Genomic DNA, 22,663 nt, shown 5'->3' on the forward strand with positions numbered 1-22,663 from the left:
ACTGGGAGAGGGTACCATTTCCTGGTGGAGGTAAATGCGAGAGCTGCGATAGGGAATTTAAAACTTTATGGCAGGCCTGTGGTACATTAAACTGTCGGGTGGCCAGAAATAACTTTGAGGCTGATACAAACGTTGCAGAAAGCAACTTCAACAGTCAAGGTAGGCAGCAACACAGCAGGCAATGCAGGAAAATGATGAATTACACTGAATTCATTTCAATGCAAAGGTCCTGACAGGTAAGATAGATAAACTCAGCGCATGGGTGAGACCAAGGGATTGGGGTATTATAGGTTTTACAGAAACACAGCTATGAGAGGGAAAGGCCTGACAGTCCATTGTCCCAATGTACAGGTAGTACTGTAAGGGGTGAACGGAAGGCAAGATAGGATGAGCGTTGCTGGCTTTTGTTTGAGCTGAAAAATGTGTTGCTGGAAAAGCGCAGCAAGTCAGGCAGCATCCGAGGAGCAGGAGAATCGACGTTTCGAGCATAAGTCCTTCTTCAGGAATGAGGAAGGTGTGCCAAGCAGGCCAGGATAAAAGGTAGGGAGGAGGGACTTGGGGGAGGGGCGTAGGGAATGCGATAGTTGGAATGAGGTGGGGAAGAAGATTGCAGGTCAAGAAGGCGGTGCTGAGTCCGAGAGTTGGGACTGAGATAAGGTGGGGGAGGGGGAAAGCAGAAGCTGGAGAAATCTGCATTCATCCCTTGTGGTTGGAGGGTTCCTGGGCGGAAGATGAGGCGTTCTTCCTCCAGGCGTCGTGTTGCCATGGTCTGGTGATGGAGGAGGCCAAGGACGTGGATGTCCTTGGCGGTGTGGGAGGGGGAGTTAAAGTGTTCAGCCACGCGGCGGTTGGGTTGGTTGGTGCAGATGTCCCAGAAGTGTTCCACAAGTAGGCAGCCTGTCTCCTCAATGGAGAGGAGGCCACATTGGGTGCAGTGGATGCAGTCAATGATGTGTGGGGGGGAAGGTGCAAGTGAATTTGTGACAGATATGGAAGGATCCCTTCGGGCCTTGGAGGTATGTCAGGGGGCGGTGTGGGCGCAAGTTTTGCATTTCTTGCGGTTGCAGGGGAAGGTGCCGGGAGTGGAGGTTGGGTTGGTTGGGGGGTGTGGACCTGACGAGGGTGTCACAGATGGAGTGATCTTTCCAGAACGCTGATAGGGGAGGAGTAGGAAAGACATCCTTGGTGGTGGGGTCTGTTTGTAGGAGGCGGAAGTGACGAAGGATGATACGATGCATCTGGAGATTGGTGGGGTGGTAGGTGAGGACCAGTGGGGTTCTGTCCTGGTGGCGATTGGAGGGGCGGGGTTCAAGGGCAGAGGAGCGGGAAGTGGAGGAGATGCGGTGGAGAGCATCGTCGACCACGTCTGAGGGGAAATTGCGGTCTTTGAAGAAGGAGGCCATCTGGGTTGTTCGGTATTGGAATTGGTCCTCCTGGGAGCAGGTGCGGGGGAGGCAAAGGAATTGGGAATATGGGATGGCGTTTTTACAGGGGCCAGGATGGAAGGAGGTGTAATCTCGGTAGCTGTGGGAGTCGGTTGGTTTATAGTAAATGTCCGTTGAGTTTGGTCGCCTGAGATAGAAACGGAGAGGTCTAGGAAGGTGGGAAGAGTCTGAGACGGTCCAGGTAAATTTGAGGTCGGGGTGGAAGGTGTTATTAAAGTGGATGATCTATTCAACTTCCTCGTGTGAACACGAGGTATCGCCGATACAGTCATTGATGTAGCGGAGGAAAGAGTGGGGTGTGGTGCCATTGTAGCTGCGGAAGATGGACTGTTCCACGTATCCGACGAAGAGGCAGGCATAGCTGGGGACCATGCGGGTGCCCAGGGCTACTCCTTTGGTTTGGAGGACGTGGGAGGATTGGAAAGAGAAGTTGTTCAGAGTGAGGACCAGTTCGGTCAGTCGAAGGAGTGTGTCAGTGGAAGGGTACTGGTTGGCTCGGCGGGAAAGGAAGAAGCGGACGGCTTTGAGGCCTTCGTGATGGGGGATGGAGGTTTATAGGGACTGGATGTGCATGGTGAAGTTAAGGCGTTGGGGGCTGGGGAAGAGAAAATCATGGAGGAGGTGGAGGGCGTGGGTGGTGTCCCGAACGTAGATGGGGAGTTCTTGGACTAAGGGGGTCAGGACCGTGTCAAGGTATGCAGAAATGAGTTCGGTGTGGCAGGAGCAGGCTGAGACAATGGGTCGGCCAGGACAGTCAGGTTTGTGGATTTTGGGCAGGAGGTAGAAACGGGCAGTGCGGGGTTGTGGGAATATGAGGTTGGAGGCGGTGGATGGGAGATCCCCTGAGGTGATCAGATTATGGATGGTCTGGGAGATGATGGTTTGGTGGTGGGAGGTGGGGTCATGGTCAAAGGGGCAGTAGAAGGAGGTGTCCACGAGCTGGCGTTTAGCCTCAGCAATGTAAAGATCGGTGCGCCAAACTACCACCCCGCCTCCCTTGTCTGTGTCCCGTGGCTGAACAATTTAACTCCCCCTCCACCCTTGGCCTCCTCCATCGCTAGACCATGGCAACATGACGCCTGGAGGAAGAGCGCCTCCTCTTCCGCCTAGGAACCCTCCAACCACAAGGGATGAATGCAGATTTCTCCAGCTTCCTCATTTCCCCTCCTCCCACCTTATCTCAGTCCCAACCCTCGGACTCAGCACACCTTCTTGACCTGCAGTCTTCTTCCCGACCTCTCCGCCCCACCCCCTCTCCGGTCTATCATCCTCACCTTAAAATTCTTTTACCTATCGCATTCCCAACGCCCCTCCCCCAAGTCCTTATTTCCTACCTTTTATCTTAGCCTGCTTGGCACACCCTCCTGATTCCTGAAGAAGGACTTATGCCAGAAACGTCGATTCTTGGATGCTGCCTGACCAGCTGCGCTTTTCCAGCAACACAGTTTTCAGAATTTTCTGAACAGTTCCAACTTTCACAAAAACAGGCCAGAATTGCACGCTGTATTCCAAAAGTGGCCGAATCAACGGATTGAGGAGCCGCAACACGACGTCCGAACTTCTCTACTCAATACTCTGACGAATAAAATAAAACACACCAAATGCCTTCTTCACTATCCGATCTGCCTGCGATTTTACTTTTCAAGGAGCTATGAATCTGCACTCCAAGGTTTCTTTGTTTAGCACACGACCTAGTGCCTTACTTTAAGTGGAAAACTACTGCTAAGATTTACTTTCTCAAAATGCAGTACCTCACCTTTATCGAAATTAAATTCCATCTGTCACCCCACAGCCCAGTGGCCCATCTGATCGAGATCCCGTTTTAATCTGAGGCAATATTTTTAGCTGTTCACTCCAGTTCGAAATGTCATGCCATATGCAAACTTACTGTCGACACTTCTTCTGTTCTCATCCAAATCACTTGTATAAATGACGAAAAGTAGTGAACATAGCACCAATCCGGTGTACTCCACTGATCATTGGCCTCCAGTTTGAAAAGTCCCCGGCACCAATTCGCTTTGTCATCGACCTTCGATCCTTTTCTGCATCCACCTGGCTACTTCTGCCGGTATTCCATGAGGTCGAACATTGCTAACCCGTCTCCCATGAGGAACCTTATCGAATACCTTACTGACGTCCAATAAGATCGCATCCACTACTCTGGCCACCTCAATCCTTTTTGGCACTTCTTCAAAAAACTCAGTCAAGTTCATGAGACATGATTTTCCAGCACAAAGCCATTTTTTAAAATCGCTAATCAGTTCTTGCTTTTCAAAATACGTGTAAAACCGGACCCACCCGGATTCCCTCCAACAAATTGCTCAACACCATCGTCGGATTCACAGGTCTATAGTTCTCTGGGTTTTCCTTATCACCTTTCTTAAACAGTGGTTTCATGTTAGCCAACCTGCAGCCTTCCGGCATCTCCCCTGTGACTACCAATGATACACATATCTCAGCAAGGTCCAACAACCACTTCCCAATGCTTTGCACAGAGTTCTACAGAACAACCGATCAGGTCCAGGGGTTTTATCCACCTTCATGCGTTGTAAGACATTCAGCACTTCCCCTTCTGTAACGTGAACCTTTTTGAAGATGTCACTATCTATTGCTGTCCAATCTACATCTTTGATGTATTTCTCCACAGTAAACACTGATGCCAAATACTCTTTAGTATCTCCCCAATCTTCTGTGGCTCCACACAAAAGAAGCATTGATGATCTTTGACGGGCGCTATTCTCTCTTTAGTGACCCATTCGTACTAACTGGATTTGTAAAATAACACTTTTGGATCCTCCTTCACCCTATTTGCCAAAGCTATCTCATGTGCCCATTTTGCCCTCCTGATTTACCTATTACGCATTCTCCTACTGCCTTTATTCTGTTCTAAGGATTCGCTCGATCTATCCTGTCTGTACCTGATGTATGCTTCCTTCTGTTTCTTAACTAAACCATGAATTATTCCAGTCATCCATCATTCCCTACACCTACCAGCCTTTCCTTTCATCCTAACAGGAATATACTGTCGCTGGACTCGCGTTATCTTATTTCTAAAGGTTTTTCCTTTTCCAGCCGTTCCTTTACTACGAACGTCTGCTCCCAATCAGCTTTTGAAAGTTCTTGCATAATACCATCAAAATTAGCCTTCCTCCGATTTAGAACTTCAACTTTTAGATCTGAGCTATCGTTTGCCATTACTATTTCAAAACTATTTGAATTATGGCCACGAGCCCTGAAGTGCGCCCCCACTGACACCTCAGTCACCTGCCCTGGCTTGTTTCCGAAGAGTAGGTCAGGTTGTGCACATTCTCTAGGAGCTACAGTCACAGACCGAATCAGAAACTTTTCTTATGCACTCTTAAAAAATTCCTTTCCATCTAAACACGTAATACCATGGCAGTTCAAGTCTACGTTTAGCAAGTTAAGATCATCCAGGAAAATCACTCAATTATTCTTACAGATAACTGAGATCTCCTCACAAATTTGTTTCCTAATTTCTCTCTGTTTATTAGGGCATCTTTTACACAATTGCAATTAACACATCCCTTTATTTTATTTCTTATTTCAAGCCAAATAACTTATTTGGATGTATTCCCAGGAGTATCCGAACTACGGACAATTTTAACGCTCTCCCTTTGCACAAACGCCACTTGCGCTTCTCCGATGCATCCCTTTATATCCTTCCTCTCGCATTTGTATGCTGGAACATTAAGCTGCCTGTCCTGTCTATTCCTGAGCTACGTTTCTGTAATTTCTTTGATACCAGATTCACATGTTCCTCAATATGCCCTGGGTTCATCTGCCTTCTCTGATTGCCCTCTTGTATTGTAGTAAATGCAGTTTAATTTATCAGTACTACCATGTTCTCTGCCTTGTCCTTGCTTGTACTGACTGTTTGACTCGCGTCTTTTCTCCACTCTACCAGTTTCAAACTGATCTCATAAATGATCTGAAAGAGAGCATTATTGGTCTGGTCAGCGAGTTCGCAGAAGTCACGAAGATTGTTCGAGTACCAGAAAGCATATGGGACTGTCAAATAAAATAGGAGAATATAGACAGACGAGAGAGTTGGGCGAAGAATTCGCTGATGGAGTTCAATCCAGATAAATGTGTGGTGATGCATTTTGGCAAGTCTAATTCTGCAGCGAATTGTACTGTAAATGGAGGAGCCTTGGGAAACGTTGATGAACAGAGAGATCTGGGCGCTCATGTCCACCGTAGCCTAAAGGTGGCTACAAAAGTGCATAGAGTGTTCAAGAAGACGCATGGTATGATTAACTTCTTCGGACGAGATATTGAGTATAAGAGCATGCAGATCTTATTAAAATTGTACCAGACTTTGCTTCGGCAGTATTTAGAATACGATGTACAGTTCTGGTCGCCACATTACCAAACGGATGTAGACGCTTTTGAGAGGATGCACAAAAGGCTTACGAGGATGTTGCCTGGTAAAGAAGCTGCTAGCTATGAAGAGAAGATGAGTAGGATAGGATTGCTTTCTTTGGAAAAAAGAAGATTGAGGCGGGTCCTGATTGAGGTCTACAAAAACATATTGGGTATAGACAGGGCGGATAGAGATGAGACATTTTCCGAGAGTGAGGGATTTAGTAACGAGGGGTCACACGTTTAAGGTGAGAGGTGAAAAGTTTAAGGGGGATACATGCTGAAAGTTCACACACCGAGGGTGGCAGGTGCCTGGAACCCGTTGTCAGCAGAGGTAGGAGAGGCAGGCATGTTCTATTCATTTAAGGTGCATCTGGACAGGTGCATGAGTAGGTGTGGAGAAGAGGGATACAGATGTTTAGGAATTGGGCGATCAATTTAGACAGTGGAGTTGGATCAGCTCAGGCTTGGAGGGCCGAGGTGCGTTTTCCTGGACTGTAAATTGTCTTTCTACTTTGTTCTTTGTTCTTTCATTATTGTCACCCTAGAGCCCACACCACACTTATTAGTTTAAATTCTCCAGAGCAGCTCCAGCAAATCTCCATGCCAGTATATTCATCCCCTTCTAATTCAGGTGCAATCCACCCTTCTCGTACAGGTCACTTCTGCCGTAGAAGAGATTCCAATGATCCAAAAATGTGATTTTTGCTCCCATACACCAGCTCCTCAGCCACGTACTCATCTGCTCTGTCCTCCTATTTCTACCACACTAGCTCGTAGCAGCAGGAGTCATTCAGTATTACTATCCACGAGGACCTCGTTTTTAAATTCCTGCCTAACTTTCGATATTTTCCGTTCAGAATCTCATCACTTTCCCTTCCTATTCGTTAGCTCCAATGTGTGCAATGACCTCCTGCTGGTCCTCTCCATTTTTAGAACATTCTGCACCCTGTCTCAGACGTTCTTTCTCCTGGCATCAGTTAGGCAATGCCCCTTTCGGATTTTTCGCTGCTGGCCACAGAAAATTCTGTCTGTGCCTCTGACTAGAGAGTCCCCGAACAAAATGGATTGCTTCGAACACGACATGCCCATCATTCCATTCGAGCCTGTCTTTATACCTGCAACCTGGCTGTCCGTGCCACATTCCCCTGAGAACCCATCAACCCCTACATTTTCCAAATCAGTATAACTTTTGAAAAAGTAATAGCCACCGAAGAGTCCTGCTACCTTTCCTGGAGTTATCACATCTGTGTGGCCGTATCTGCAACTTTTCTCCTTTCCTAGTATTACCAGCCTTCATACCCCCTTACTCCTATAAATTACTCATTGTCTCGAACTACTCTCCAATCGATCCATTCGATCTGTTAGAATTCGCAGCCAATGACATATATTGTGGCTATAATTCTCAGTAACTTGTAAATTTTCTGACTTCCCACATCCGACAAGAAGATCATGTCACTCTACTAAAGGCCATTTTTGCTTCTTCCAAACTATAAGCTCAAAATGTAGCACTCTCTTATTCCTCTGCGAACTCTGCACCCACTAACTTAATATGACTTGTTTAAGTTTAATCGAGTGACATAGCTCAACGAAATACACCATCAAGAAAGAACCCACTCGACTCACTGTTGTCGATTCACAATAAGGCTATAATTCAAACTATTCACTGATCTGTTTCTATGGGGTGAGCTCTCCCAGACAGGTTCCTCCAAGATCAGTTGTTAATTACGTTTTTTTAAAGTTTTCCTCGACGCACTCGGATGTGCAACGATACATGAATTCAAACAGTAAAGGTAGTAAATGCGCAGGTAAAGTGCTGTGTCAGTTAGGAGTGTGGGTTTCTTTCTCTCTGTCCTTCACTGACCATTTTCTGCCTCATGTCTGATCTTCTCCCTTTTAAATGTGCCGTTGTTTCGACTTTTTCTTTTCTCCAAAGTTCCAAAACAATGCAGCAGCTTGGAAAACAGTGATTGCTGCTCCTGTAATTTGATTAAATCTTGGCCAAGATCTAAAGTACCCCAAAAAAGGAACAGCTCTAACAGCCACACATTTTTTCCCGCACTCCAGCTTGGATTATCCAGAATCTTTTGTAGAACCATATAATCTTTTGCTTTAACTTTTTTTTCTTATGCCCCAGACCTACGAGCTACTTTTTTGAATGTAAGAAGATGTTGTGTGAATGTAAACATTGTCCACCCCCGTCCAACGCCGGCACGTCTACATCACAATTCATTCCATAAAGTGCTATTTATTTTCTCATGTTCCTGAGTTGCCATATCTTCCTCCACAGTAAATACTGACAGGACGTTATTGCTTAATATCTCACCCATCCTCTCCAGATAAATACATAATCAACCTCAATATTTTTTTAAGGAGCCCTATTCCACCCGTGTTACTCTTTAGCTCTTCTTGAAATTTATCCAAAGGTTGCTGGCATTTGAAATTGACTGTATCCCTCGAGCAACACTCTCCTCCCCTACCCTTATCTATTCAGGCATTTTATTCACACCAACAAATGACATTCAAAAGGCTCAAAAACTGTGTATGTTATAACCTGCGCTTACCATTGATGCTAAGGGACCATTTATTGTTTATTGTCATAAACTTTACAATACATTCCCGACCGACTATTAGGCTAACAACGTTTGTTTTAAGACAGACTCGCACAAAGTGATTTGGTTATCCTCGTTTATCAATTTGAAATCGGTAGCTTCCAGTTTCGGCAGGTAACAGGGAAGGCAAACCAAATGCTGGCATTTATTACAAAGGTAACGAAGTCCAAAAATAGGGAGGCCTTGCCAAATCTATACCAGGTACGAGTCAGATCATACATAGAATATTATGAACAGTGAGAGTCCCCTTCAGGAAAAATATTCTTGCATTGGAGGCAGGCCAGGAAGATTCACTCCGGTGATTCTGCGAATGGACGGATTTTCTAATGACAGGAGGTTTCGATTAGATTAGATTCCCTACAATATGTAATCAGGTCCTTCGGCCCAACAAGTCCACACCGACCCTTCGAAGAGTAATCCACCTGGACCCATTCCACTACCCTATATATGCCCCTGACTAATGCACCTAGCACTATGGGCAATTTAGCACGGCCAATTCACTTAATCTGCACACTCTTGGACTGTAGGAGGAAACCGGAGTACCCGAAGTAAACCCACGCAGACACAGGGAGAATGTGTAAACTCCACACAGACAGCCACCCGAGGCAGGAGTCTAACCTAGTCCCGCGCGCTGAGAGGCAACACTGAGCCACCGTTTTGTAGGTGTAGTAGATTGAGCTTGAACCCATTGGACTTTTGAAAATTGAGCGAGGAAATTTAATGAAGCATGCAAAATTTTGATGGGTTTTGACAGGGGAGATGCTTGGAAGTTAGAAACTTGAACAGGACAGCACAGCAATAATCCCTTCTGCCCACCATGACGGTGGTAACATGATGCTGTTCTGAACTTATCCAACCTACCCGCACATGTTCCTTACACCTCTATTCCTTGGTTGTTCAAGTTTCTTTCTAAATGCCACTTAAAATATTGCTCAGCGTTCTGCTTCTATGACCTCCCGATGTACTTTCCACCCATTAAAAAACTCCTTACTTCGCACATTTCTTCTCAACTTCCCCATCTCAACTTATTTCTATGTGTGTTTGGGTTTGACACTTTTACACTGGAAAGGAGATTTCTTTGCTATCCACATTCTCCGGGCGTCTCCTAAAGTTACATATGTGCACCTGGTGGCCCATCAAACTCTGACACTCGAGCAAAACAATTCATGTTTGTTCAATCTGGTTTTATGGCGAACACAGGCAGGATACTGGCAGGATGCTGCAGTACCTATTACAAATACTCTACGCCCTTCTTACCATGTGGAGATCAGAAGTGTACTTCAAGTATGGCCAAACCAAAGAATCATAAAGTTACAACATGACATGCAAGCCTCGAGTCTAGATTAGAGTGGTGTTGCAAAAGAACAGCAGGTCAGACAGCATCCGAGGAGCAGGAACATCGACGAAGCTCTTCATCAGGAAGCCACGGTAATTAATCCTGTGATCAATGAGGACAAGCGTATTTTTTGCTTTCTTTCGCAACTTGCCCACTTCTCTTGTCACTTTCAAGCAGCTACGGATAATGACCAGGATCCTACTGTATATCATTGAACCTGAGTATCCTAACGTTCTTGCATTTGACCACACAAAATGCATCATGTCACATCTGGCCATAATATAGTCCATTTACCATTTCTCCGTCCATTTTTCCAGGTGATCCGTACGCTGCTGCAACTTTTGAAATCGTTCCTCATTGCCCACAACTCCACCATTTATTTAACGTCAACAATAATTATCTGGGTCACTTACTTTGGTTTCCCTTGTGCAAGAATATATACCGGAAGCATAAAATACGAGCAACGGCTCACTCATTCAAGACAGAGATGAAGGGCAATGTTTTCACTCGGAGGGTATTCCTTACTGCAGGGTGATGTCGAGGCTGGATCATTAAATATATTTAGAGGAGAAATGGTGAGATTTTAATTCTTCAGGGAAACGAGGATTACGTGGGCAAGGCAGGAAAGTATGCTTGAGTATCCTTGGACCAGCCAAGATCCCATGGAATGGCGGAAGAACTCAATGGGCTCAGTGGCCTAGTTTCCTTCCGATATGATCTTCACTTAATCAGTTTCAAACTCAGTAAGGTATCATATAATATCATGCTTCTCTGCTCACAAAGCTTCTTTAGAATGAGCTTATTGGACATTTCTCGTGACATACCAATTGAACTAGAATAGACCATTCGCTTGATGGCTCCTTAACAGCTTATGACAGAAAACCACCTCCTATAACATCCAGGATTCAATCCATTATAGCTTGAAACTTTATTGCTGGAACAGCACAGCAGGTCAGGCAGCATCCAGGGAACAGGAGATTCAATCTCCTGTTCCCTGGATGCTGCCTGACCTGCTGTGCTGTTCCAGCAATAAAGTTTCAACTTTGATCTCCAGCATCTGCAGACCTCACTTTCTTCTCCATTATAGCTTGATACTCACTGATTACCCATTCGGGATGGAGACTACACACACACAGTTACTGTACTGCCCTTGATACAAGGACATTAAATTTCCTGCTTGAAATCATATTTACAGTTCCATTACTATTTGTTGTCTGCAAAGTAATTCCCGCTAACTGTTGCTGCCTATTGCTATTTCTCTGGTCCACCCAAAAATAATCTGAATTCTGATTTTCAGATCCACTTGGTTGTCAGACTTATGCACTGTACGCATCCTGTCTTCACAATTCACCTTGAAACTCTTTGCCTTTTGGCCGAACTTGCCTAAATGCCGACAACCCTTTCATATTCACTTCCTAAACATGGTCACTCTGAAGCCACGTTTCCTTAATGATAGTTCAAACATATCTGCTCACTTCCGTTAATGTTGTCATTCCATTTACCTCTTTGCAAATGCACAGAGTTTCGGGTTTGTGGGACTGGGTGGAGAATTCAGAGACAGGTAGTCTTTCTGGGATCTAGGATGCTACAAGGTTAAGCATCCTTCCAAGCAGTCCAGCATGTCGGTGGGTGGATCGGCTTTGGTGATTGGATGAAAAAACAGAGATCGAGCTGGCTGGATTAGATTCCAGAGATAGGGATGTGTGCCGGGAGAAGCAAGCAGGAAGAGAGGAACAGAGAGAGAGAGGAGTGATTCAGAGAGAAGACTAGAGGAACTAACGGAGATAAAGAGGTTTGTCGTGACTGAAGAAGTTGATGAACATAAGAATTCTTGTACGTTCTAGAAGTTACATAGACAGGAAGGCAATAGAGTCTGGCAGCTTTTCCAGTCTCGAAAGTTTCATGCAGAGGGAGCATCTCATAAACTGGCGGGGGGGCGGGGGAGGGGCAGGGGGGTGGTTTCCTTGGTGTGGAGGTTTGAAGGAGCGACTGAATATTACATAGATTGGTGTCTAAGAGCTGCAGAAGGGTATGGAGATAAGTAGATGGATTAAGTGGCTGGATCAGTTGATATCGAAAGTGAGTTTTGTATAATCTGGAGAGTCACAAGGAGAGGATTGGACGATACAGACCAGGAATTCTACAGGGACTTGAGTGTATTACGTCACGATGAAATGTTGTAGGGGCTCCACAGATTGTGAATGTTCTCAGGTCTGGAAGAGGTCACACAGAAAGGGAGGACTTCAGGGGCTGCGGAAGTTTATGGAGACAGTGGAGTAACTTAACAGAGAGAGGAACGTTTTTAGGCAAAGTCGTAATATACAACAAAAAACGTGTTAGAGGCGTCAGTGTATGAAGTAATTAGAAGCTTAATGAATCTGGAAGAGCGAGGAGAGGTATCGATGGTTGTGGAACAGGGGACACTCATGGGTTTTTGGGAGCTGTGGAATGTAGATTGGGAACAAATGTTTGAAGGTAATCCACAATTGATATCTGGGAGGCTTTTAAAGAGAGTTTGATTAGAGTTCAGAAGAGATACGTTCTCATGGAAACGAGGGGTAGAAATGGTAAGGTCAGAGCACCATGGAAAACTAGTGAAATTGTGAAATGAGTTAAGAGGAAAAAGAAAGTATGCATAAGGTCTAGGCGACTGAATAGAGACGAAGTTTTGGAAGAATATCGAGAATGTAGGACCAAACTGAAACGAGGAATTAAGAGGACTAAAAGCAGTCACGAAATATCTTTAGCAAACACTGTAAAGGAAAATCCCAAAGCATTTTATTCGTTTATAAGGAGCAAGAGGGTAACTATAAAAAATGTTGGCCCAGTCAAAAACACAGAAGTAAATTTATTCGTGGAGTCAGAGAAAATGACTGAGATTCTTGTCGAGTACTTTGCATCGTTATTCACTGAGGAGAAGGACATGACGGATGTTGAGGTTACGGATAGATGCTGGATTACTTTAGGTAAATTCGGCCAAAAGGGAAGGAGATATTGGGTATTCTAAAAGGCATTAAGGTGGACAAGTCTCCAGGTCCGGATGGGAACTATCGCAGGTTGCTGAGTGAAGCGAGAGAGGAAATACCTAGGGCCTGTAATTTTCAATGCTCGTTTGTTTTTTGCAGAAACGTGAAGATTAGAGAGAGGGTGAGCTTCAGACACTAATACACATTGTAAGGACTGGAGTATACTTGGCAAATGGGAAATGATAGAGGGGTTGGAGCAGTTTGCAGCAAAATAGGTTTCTGAAGGGACTGTAAGAGATTACAGATGTAGGTAAATCTGTGAGATTGGTGGGGATTAGAGATAGGAAGGGATGCAGACAACTCAGGGGATCATACAGATAGGAAGGCTTCTAAGAGCAAGGGAAAGTAAGAGAAATAGAGAAAGCGCTATGCCTGAAGACGTTTCAGAATCAGGAGGTTTCTATTTGCTGAACGCTCTCTTAAGGCCAGGAACGGTAGTAGAGCATACAAAGATACGAAGGGCTTCAGATGGGGTAGATATTACTTTACGGAAGTTTTTAGCAACTTTTCGAAGTTACAAAGATGGGTGTATTGGAACAGGTTGACATATGTGGAGTGATCTAGGGGTTGAAGTAGGAGGTTACAGCGAGAAGGAGCACTATCGGAGCTTGAGTAGATTACCCAGATATGGAAGGCTGTGGGAGTGTGAAATATTACACATACAGGGAAGGTCGTGGGACTGAAAGAGTTTATGGAGCTCGGGAGGGTTGTGGGGAGTGAAGTAGTTTTTAGATTAGATTAGATTACTTACAGTGTGGAAACAGGCCCTTCGGCCCAACAAGTCCACACCGCCCCACCGAAGCGCAACCCATCCATACCCCTAACCTAACACTACGGGCAATTTAGCATGGCCAATTCACCTGACCTGCACATCTTTGGACTGTGGGAGGAAACCGGAGCACCCGGAGGAAACCCACGCAGACACGGGGAGACCGTGCAAACTCCACACAGTCAGTCGCCTGAGGCGGGAATTGAACCCGGGTCTCTGGCGCTGTGAGGCAGCAGTGCTAACCACCGTGCCACCGTGCCACCCACAGTTTATGAAGATGACAGAGAAACATCAGAAACAGTGGCAATTCACAACCGTTTGACCACACGATCCAGACCCACAATTCAATATGATAAAAACTGATCATGTAACTCAGTGCCCTGTTCCTGCTTTCACTCCAGACTCAGATATTGTCGTGTATGGCGGCATTGCATAAAACAGAGTGCTGCAATAACTGGGACGAGATCTCACAGAGCCAGTGGGGGCTGTGGAAGGTGGAACAGTTGACAAATATAGAGAAGGTTATAGAAATGGGAGCATGGTACAGAGAAACGGAGGTAGGTAGGGATGGGAAGTGGTTACAGTCAAGGGAGGATTATAGGAACTCATGTAGGTTATGGAAAAAACAGTGCAATTCTGTCTGGAGGACTTTACACTAAACTGTAAAGGTGTGTAGTGACTAAGGAGATTTCATGGAAAGGGAGGGTAGAATGGTCTCGCAGACGTTGCGGCGATTGAGTGTGTCTTAGACACAGGAGGGGTTTCTAGTCATTACTCGTATTGGAGAGACTAAGTTACAGGAGTGGAAGAATCACTCTTCATGGTGTATAGACACAAAGAGGATTCCAATAGCTGAAATAGTTTGCTAAGATAGGAATCTTATTTAATCTCGTGATGGAGAAAGTTACACAGATCATGACTGTAGTAGGAGCTTGATATATTTGCTAACACAGGGAGATTTTTCAGTTATGGAAGGCACTGCACTGAAAGGGACGGCAAAAGGAAGTGTGGAGTATTTTCATAGAGGCGGGGGGATTGTAAAAGATGGAGAAGATTACACAGATAGGGAACGACATAGGAATTAATGGCAAATACATGGACAAGGAGGGTTCTTTTGGGAGAAAAAGCTCGCAGGGAGAGGCAGGGATCTGGAGGTTTACAGAGATAGCGAACAGTGTCTACTGGAGAAGGTAAAGCTGATACAGGCCATGTGAGGGATTGGGGAATCTGACAGAGATAGGGAATGGTCGATGGACAAGAGGAAATTGCAAACAAGACAGCGATAATGAAGCCCTGGATGTTTCTCGTGTTCCTTGCCCTGCATTGTATCGATTGCATGTCCACAGGGTCTGAATTTCCGTTCACTAACTCCTCCCTCTGCTGTTTACTGTAAATTATCTTATTGGCTGCAGGATTTTTTGAAGGCTCCAGTTCTTACTCTCCACCTTTGCCTGGCTGAAAACCATTTCAATGAGGTAAAGGACGAGACATGAATTAGGAATTCTGCTAAGTCAGGTATAACCTCTGTGCTTACGGGAGACAGAGAAATAGTCAGATTTAGAAATTAAAATGATGTAGTGAGCATTGTGTATATAGAATGGAACGGAGTCGGAGAGAGCTCAGGAAATTACAAAATACCATCCTTGGCCCATGCTGACCTGTTTGGCTGTAACGGAGAATTCTGTTAGCTCAGGATCGCAGTTGGAAGAGAGAGATCTACAGACAGATGTACAGCGAGAGATATCACATTGAGAGATACCGATTGATACCACGAAAGTGCAGGACAATTTCAGGGGGAAAGAATGGTATCAGAAGAAGTGGTTTTGATTCAGTCAGCATGGCTACCAGAATTTATAGAGGAGTGAGCCATTTTATTGGGATGAACTGCACTGGAACAGAGCTGGGACCAGTGCCCCAGTCAATCATATCAACAGGATTATGCAGTATTTTATAACGGACAGACGAGGAGAAACAAGGCGTAGGTGAAAGGAAATTTCCAAATCCAAAGAGAAATGTTGAAATATTGGAACAGCATGGGGATGTGGCGAGAAGACAAGCAGAAAAGAACATGAAGGGCTGAGGTGAACTGAAAAAAAATCTCAGCAAATAGATTTCTGACAGGAGATTCTGTTGAAAAAAAGTAAACTGCAAGTTCTTGATTTGCATTCACAACGAATCCGCAATAGTGTACATGGCCTTGTGACACAGAGAGATAAATAACTTCTATCGAATCACCTTCAGGGAGATGTGGTCACAGGGTGAACATAAAGGTGGATCCCCTTCCCACCTCTTACTGTTACCCAGCTACCTCTGTTCTCTGGCGTAACTATGTCCCTGTAGCTTCTATCTATCACCCTCTCAGCCTCTCGAATAATCCTCAGTTCATCCAACTCCAGTTCCAGTTCCCTAAATTGTTCAGTGAGGAGCAACATCTGACTGCATTTCCTGCAGATGAAGTCGGCAGGAGTATCGATGGTCACCCCTACCTCAAACACCCTGCAGGAGGAACATTCCACTGCCTGCGCTGCCATTACTCCACACTTCGCCTCCAAAACACTCCAACCTCACTTCCGCCCAGCTCGCGCCGCTCTCTGCTGTGAAAAGACCGTTGGCGTCGAGGTAAGTTCTTTATATATCAGTCACTTACCTTCCTGACCAGCTCTGCACTCCAACCTCACTTCCGCCCAGCTCGCGCCACTCTCTGCTGAGACAACCCAATCCTGTCCCATGTGCCAGCACCCAGCCCATATCCATCCAAACCCTTCCGATTTATATACTCATCCAAATGCCTCTTAAATGTTACAATTGTACCAGCCTCCATCACAGCCTCTGGCAGCTCATTCCATACACATACCACCCTCTGCGTGAAAACGTTGCCCCTTAGACTATTTTATATCTTTCCCCTCTAACCCTAGACCTATACCCTCTAGTTCTGGACTCCCCGATCTCCGGGAAACGACTTTGTCTATTTATCCTGACCATGACCCTCATAATTTTGTAAACCTCTATAAGGTCACCCCTCAGCCTCCGATGCTCCAGGGAAAACATACCCAGCCTGTTCAGCATCTCCCTGTAGCTCAAATCCTCCAACCCTGGCAACATCCTTGCAAATATTTTCAAAACCCTTTCAGATGTCACAACATCTTTCCGATGGGAAGGAGACCAGAATTGCACGGAAGTTTCCAACAGTGGCCTGACTAATGTCCTGTACAACCGCAACATGACCTCCCAACACCTGTACTCAATACTCTGAACAATAAACAAAAGCATACCAAAAGCCTTCTTCACTATCCTACCTACCTGCGACTCCATTTTCAAGGAGCTATGAACCTGCACTCCAATGCCTCTTTGTTCAGCAGAACTCCCTGGGACCTTAATATTAAGTGTATAAGTTCTGCTAAGATTTGCGTTCCTAAAATGAAGCACCTCGCATTTATCTGGATTAAACTCCATCTGCCGCTTCTCAGTCCATTGGCCCATCTGGTCCAGATCCTGTTGTAATCTGAGGTAACCCTCTTCGCAGTCCACTACAGCTCTATGTTGTGGTTCTGTTCGCCAAGTCGGAATTTGTGTTGCAGACGTTTCGTCCCCTGTCTTGGTGACACCCTCAGTGCTTAGGAGCCTCCTCTGAAGCGTTTCTGTGATCTTTCCTCAGGCATTTGTAGTAGTTTGAATCTACCGCTTCTGGTCGTCAGTTCCAGCTGTCCGTTGCAGTAGACGGTATATTAGGTCCAGGTCGATGTGCTTTTTGATTGAATCAGTGGATGAGTGCCATGCCTCTCGGAATTCCCTGGCTGTTCTCTGTTTGGCTTGTCCTATAGTAGTAGCGTTGTCCCAGTCGAATTCATGTTGCTTGTCATCTGCGTGTGTGGCTACTAAGGATAGCTGGTCGTGTCGTTTGTGGCTAGTTCGTGGCCACTGCAATGGACAGCTGGAACTGACAACCGGAAACGGCAGATTCAAACCGCTACAAATGCCAGAAGAAAGATCACAGAAGCGCTTCACAGGAGGATCCCAAGCACTGAGGATGTCACCTAGACAGAGGATGAAATGTCTGCAACACAAATTCCCAGCTCGGCGAACAGAGTCACAACAACGAACACCCGAGCTACAATTCTTTTCACAAACTTTGAACAACAGCTCCAATTTTGGTGTCGTCTGCAAATTTACTACCTGTACCTCTTATGCTCACATACAAATAATTTATTTCAATGATAAAAAGTAGAGGACCCAGCTCCGATCCTTGTGGCACTCCACTGGTCACAGCTCTTCAGTCCGAAAACCAACCCACCACCACCACCCTCTGTTTTCCACCTTTGAGCCAGTTCTGTGTCCAAATGGCTAGTTCTCCCTTTATTCCATGAGATCTAACCTTGCTGATCAGTCTGCCGTGGGGAACCTGGTCGAACGCCTTACTGAAGTCCATATAGATCACATCTACTACTCTTCCCTCATCATTCTTCTTTGTTCCTACTTTACAAAACTCAATCAAGTTTGTGAGACATGATTTCCCATGCACAAAGCCATGTTGACTATCCCAAATCAGTCCTTGCCTTTCCAAATACATGTTCATCCTGTCCCTCAGGATTCCCGCCAACAACTTGCCCACCACTGAGGTCAGGCTCACCGGTCTATCGTTGCCTGGCTTGTCTGTACCGCCCTTCTTATACAGTGGCAACACGTTAGCCAACCTTCACTCTTCCGGCACCTAACCTGTGACTATCGATGATACAAACATCTCAGCCAGAGGCCCAGCAATCACTTCTCTAGCTTACCAGAACGTTCTCGGTGCACGTGATCAGCTCCTGGGGATGTATCCACCTTTACCCGTTCCAAGACATCCAGCACTTCCTCCTCTGTAATCTGGACATTTTGCAAGATGTCACTATCTATTTCCCTGCAGTCTATATCTTCCATATCCTTTTCCACAGTAAATACTGATGCAAAATATTCATTTAGTATCTCCCCCATTTTCTTTGGCTCCATAAAAAGGCCGCCTTGCTCATCTTTGAGGGGCCCTATTCTCTCCCTCGTTACCCTTTTGTCCTTTACATATTTGTAAAAACCCTTTGGATTCTCCTTAATTCTATTTGCCAACTCGAGCTCATGCCCCCTTTTTGCCCTCCTGAATTCCCTCTTAAGTATGCTCCTACTTCCTTTATACTCTTCAAAGGATTCACTCGATGTCTCCTGTCTATATCTGACATATGCTTCCATCTTTTTCTTAATCATACCCTCAATTTCTTTAGTCATCCAGCATTCCCTATACCTACCAGCCTTTGCTTTCACCCTGACAGGAATATACTTCCTCTGGATTTTTGTTATCTCATTTCTGAAGGGTTCGCAATTTCCTGCCATCCCTTTATCTACGAAAATCTGCCTCCAATCAGCTTTCGAAAGTTCTTGCCTAATACCGTCAAAATTCGCCTTTCTGCAATTTAGAACTTCAACCTTTAGCTCTGGGTTATCCTTTTCCATCACGACTTTAAAACGAATAGAATTATGGATTTTTTGGAAAAGGATTTGAGTCTAAAAATAGGGACTCCAAAAAATATGCAAGGTACAAGTCAGGCCAAAGCTGGAATGTTATGAACAGTATAAGTACCCAAAGAAATATAGTCTTGCATGGGAGGAAGGCCAGATAAAGCTTAGTCAGCTGATGTTGGGAACGGAGGAATTTTCTAAAGAGAACAGGAGGATTGGATTTACCTTGAACACATTGCAGTTTCGAAGAAATGCGCGAAATTTAGTGAAACATAGACAATAGACAATAGGTGCAGGAGTAGGCCATTCTGCCCTTCGAGCCTGCACCACCACTCAATATGATCATGGCTGATCATCCTTAATCAGTATCCTGTTCCTGCCTTATCTCCATAACCCTTGATTCCACTCTCCTTGAGAGCTCTATCCAACTCTTTCTTAAATGCATCCAAAGACTGAGCCTCCACTGCCCTCTGGGGCAGAGAATTCCACACAGCCTCCACTCTCTGGGTGAAGAAGTTTCTCCTCATCTCTGTCCTAAATGGTCTACCCCGTATTTTGAAGCTGTGATTCTGAGCTGCTCTGGCAGAGCAGATGCTGGGAAGTTGGAAATTCAAACAGTGCAGCATGGAAATTGACCATTCGGCCTATCACGGCTATGCTGCTATTCTAAACTAATACCACATGCATAAACATGGTCCATATCCCTGTATTCTCTGCCTCTTCACGTTTCTGTCCAAATGTTTCGCCAACATTTCTGCTTCTGACATCTTCTCAGCAGCTTCCTCGCTCGATGGAAAAAATGTCTCAGACATATCATTTAAAATTTCTCACTGTCACCTTAAGCTGGATTTCGGGACAGGCAACAAAGCAAACTGGCTGAGCAGAGGCTGGTAGAAACGTTCGCTCCCAATGTGTATGGCCTCAACGGGGTCCTTGGGTTCATGTCGCACTGCAGTTAACCCCAGGGTACTACACACTCTCACTCACACACATACACACACAGACGAACACACACGCACACAGGCCTACAGACCATGCATTCACGAGACCCTCTATTATACACAAACTCTCTCTCATACGCTCCCACACATAAACCCACACTCAAACACACACCCTCTCTCAGACTTACATCCCATTACACATACACATGCACACACACACACATATTTTTGCGAGGTGGATTTGTACTTGTAGTATTATATTTCTTTGTTAAAACTGCATGAATCCATGTAAGATTCTGTAATTCCCATTTCCGTATAAATATAATCAGTCTGAACATTTGTGCACAGATAGATTCACAGGCTGCGCCTCAGACTTTCAATTCATTATGTGAGCTGACAAGGCACCTATTGTTAAAGTTCACTTGAGAATGCAACGTCAAAGAAGAGTTCTGGGACTTCAATGTGAAAGAACCTAACCAACATGTCATTCCAAAAGGTGAGAGACTTAACAAAGAACCCAGATCTTTTTCAATAGATTATTTCAATTGCATCACACTGTATAGTTTTGCTATAAATTCTTTGTCTTAAGAACTTATACTCCACAACCTCATGATGAAGGAGCAGTGTCCCAAAAGCACGTGCTTCCAAATAAACCTGATGGACTATAACCTGGTGTTGTAGGAGTTTCAACTTTGTACACCCCACTACAATACAGGCACTTCCAAGTTACCTTAAACCGAGGCGCCCGAGTATTTGACATTTACACTCTGGAAAAGAGATTCCCAAAATCCATACTTTTCACGCCTCTCCAAATGCTATCGACCTGTTACAGCTCGCCCCCCGCCTCTGACACTCCCTCAAAACATTCCAACTCTGAACAACCTTTCCATACAGTTAAGCATTTTCATCCTGGCAAACGTCTGATTCCACCTCTTTTGAATCCTCTCCAAAATCTCCCCTTCCTTCCTATCTTGTTGCAATGAGAGCTTTGCACCAAATTCCCAATGTGTCCGAAGTGAGGTTTATGCGATTGACAACATGACAAGCAAATGTTTATACTCAATCCTGCGACCCATGAAGTTAAACATGTCATTCGCCTTTATCATCACATTCTGCTGTGTTGTTATTTTCAGGGACTGTTGATTTGCGTTCAACATCCCTCTGTATATCAATGTACCAAAGGGGTTTGGTCATTTATAGTGGACTTTTCTGTTCCATTTTAGTTCACAAAATGCATCACTTCACACTTATCCCGATGAAATTCAACTTTCCATTACTCTGCCCGCGTTCCAGCTGATCTACATACTGCTGCTTCCTTTCAAATCTTTCCTCATTATCCACAAATCCCCGAACTATCCTCAATCGCTTCAGCGCTTTCAAAATGTCATCTGCAAGATTACGAAACAGACTGCTGATATTTTCATAACATCGCTGGTTACAGATCTCCAATCAGAAGTACACCTCTTCACATTCCTCTGCCTACAATTAACGAGAAAATTTTGTATCCAACTCACAAACCACCATGGATTTCATGGATTGTGATTTGATCTTCCAGGTCAACATATCATTGGAAAATGCTTCAGTGAATTTCGTGTAGGCAACATTCATATCCTGACACTCAATAATTATCCTTGCCACTTCCTTTAGTTTCCCTTATGCGATGGAATTAAAGCCCAGCAAGGACTCACTCATTCAACATGGAGACGAGGAGGAATGTATTCACTCGGATGCTAGTGACTCCATGGGATTCCATACCGTCGAGCGCTGACGAGGCTGGGTCATTAAGAATATTTACAGCAGGAATGATCAGATTTTAATTCATCAGGCAAACAAGGGTTACGTGGGAAAGGCAGGAAAGTAGAGTTGGGGCCTATTGGATCAGCCATGATTTCGTTGAGTTGCAGAAATACTCGAAGGGCCAAATGGCTTTATTCAATTCCGACGTCTCGTGGACTGAACTAAATCAATTTTCAAATAAAAAACAGTTACATCATATTATGCTGACCGCTTACACAGCTGCATTGCAATGAAACGATTGGATGTTTTTCATTACACTGCATTCAATCTGGAATGGGCTATTCTCTTGGTGGGCCCTTGACACGCTATTAAGGAAACTATCTAGTACATAATCCAAGAGTCCATCCATTGCAGCACTGACTCTCATTAGTTATCCAGTCGGGATGCAAACCACTGTCATACTCAGCTGCTGCACTGCCCTTGCTACAAGTGCATTTAATTTCCTGATTGCAACCATATTTTCATTACCAACCCTGTTTTGTGACGATAAATGAATTCCTGCTAATGGTTGCCTCCCCTTGCCCTTTCTCAACTCCGACGAAAACAGCTCGAAATCCCGACAACTCTTCAATATTCACTTCCCAGCTATATATAGTCACTCTGCAGCCACATCTGCACAATGACATTTCGATCTTATCTATTCACTTTAGTTAATGCTGACATTCCATCTATCTTGTTGTAAATGGAGCGAGTATCTTGCTGAGAGTATAGGTTAGAAAGGTGGAGAGTTTGCATAGAGAGAGAGAGGTGTTCAGGGGCTCGAGGATATTACAGGGTTAACAATAGTTTTAGATGCTGGTGAATATTAGTGGTAGAAAGGGTTTTAATTATTTCAGGAAGTTCCATAGATAAAGCGTCCTTGATTGGATT

This window comes from Chiloscyllium plagiosum, unplaced genomic scaffold, assembly GCF_037043375.1.
Source record: "Chiloscyllium plagiosum isolate Xiang-an unplaced genomic scaffold, Cpla_swu_hap1 HiC_scaffold_50, whole genome shotgun sequence".
Lineage (NCBI taxonomy): Eukaryota > Metazoa > Chordata > Chondrichthyes > Orectolobiformes > Hemiscylliidae > Chiloscyllium > Chiloscyllium plagiosum.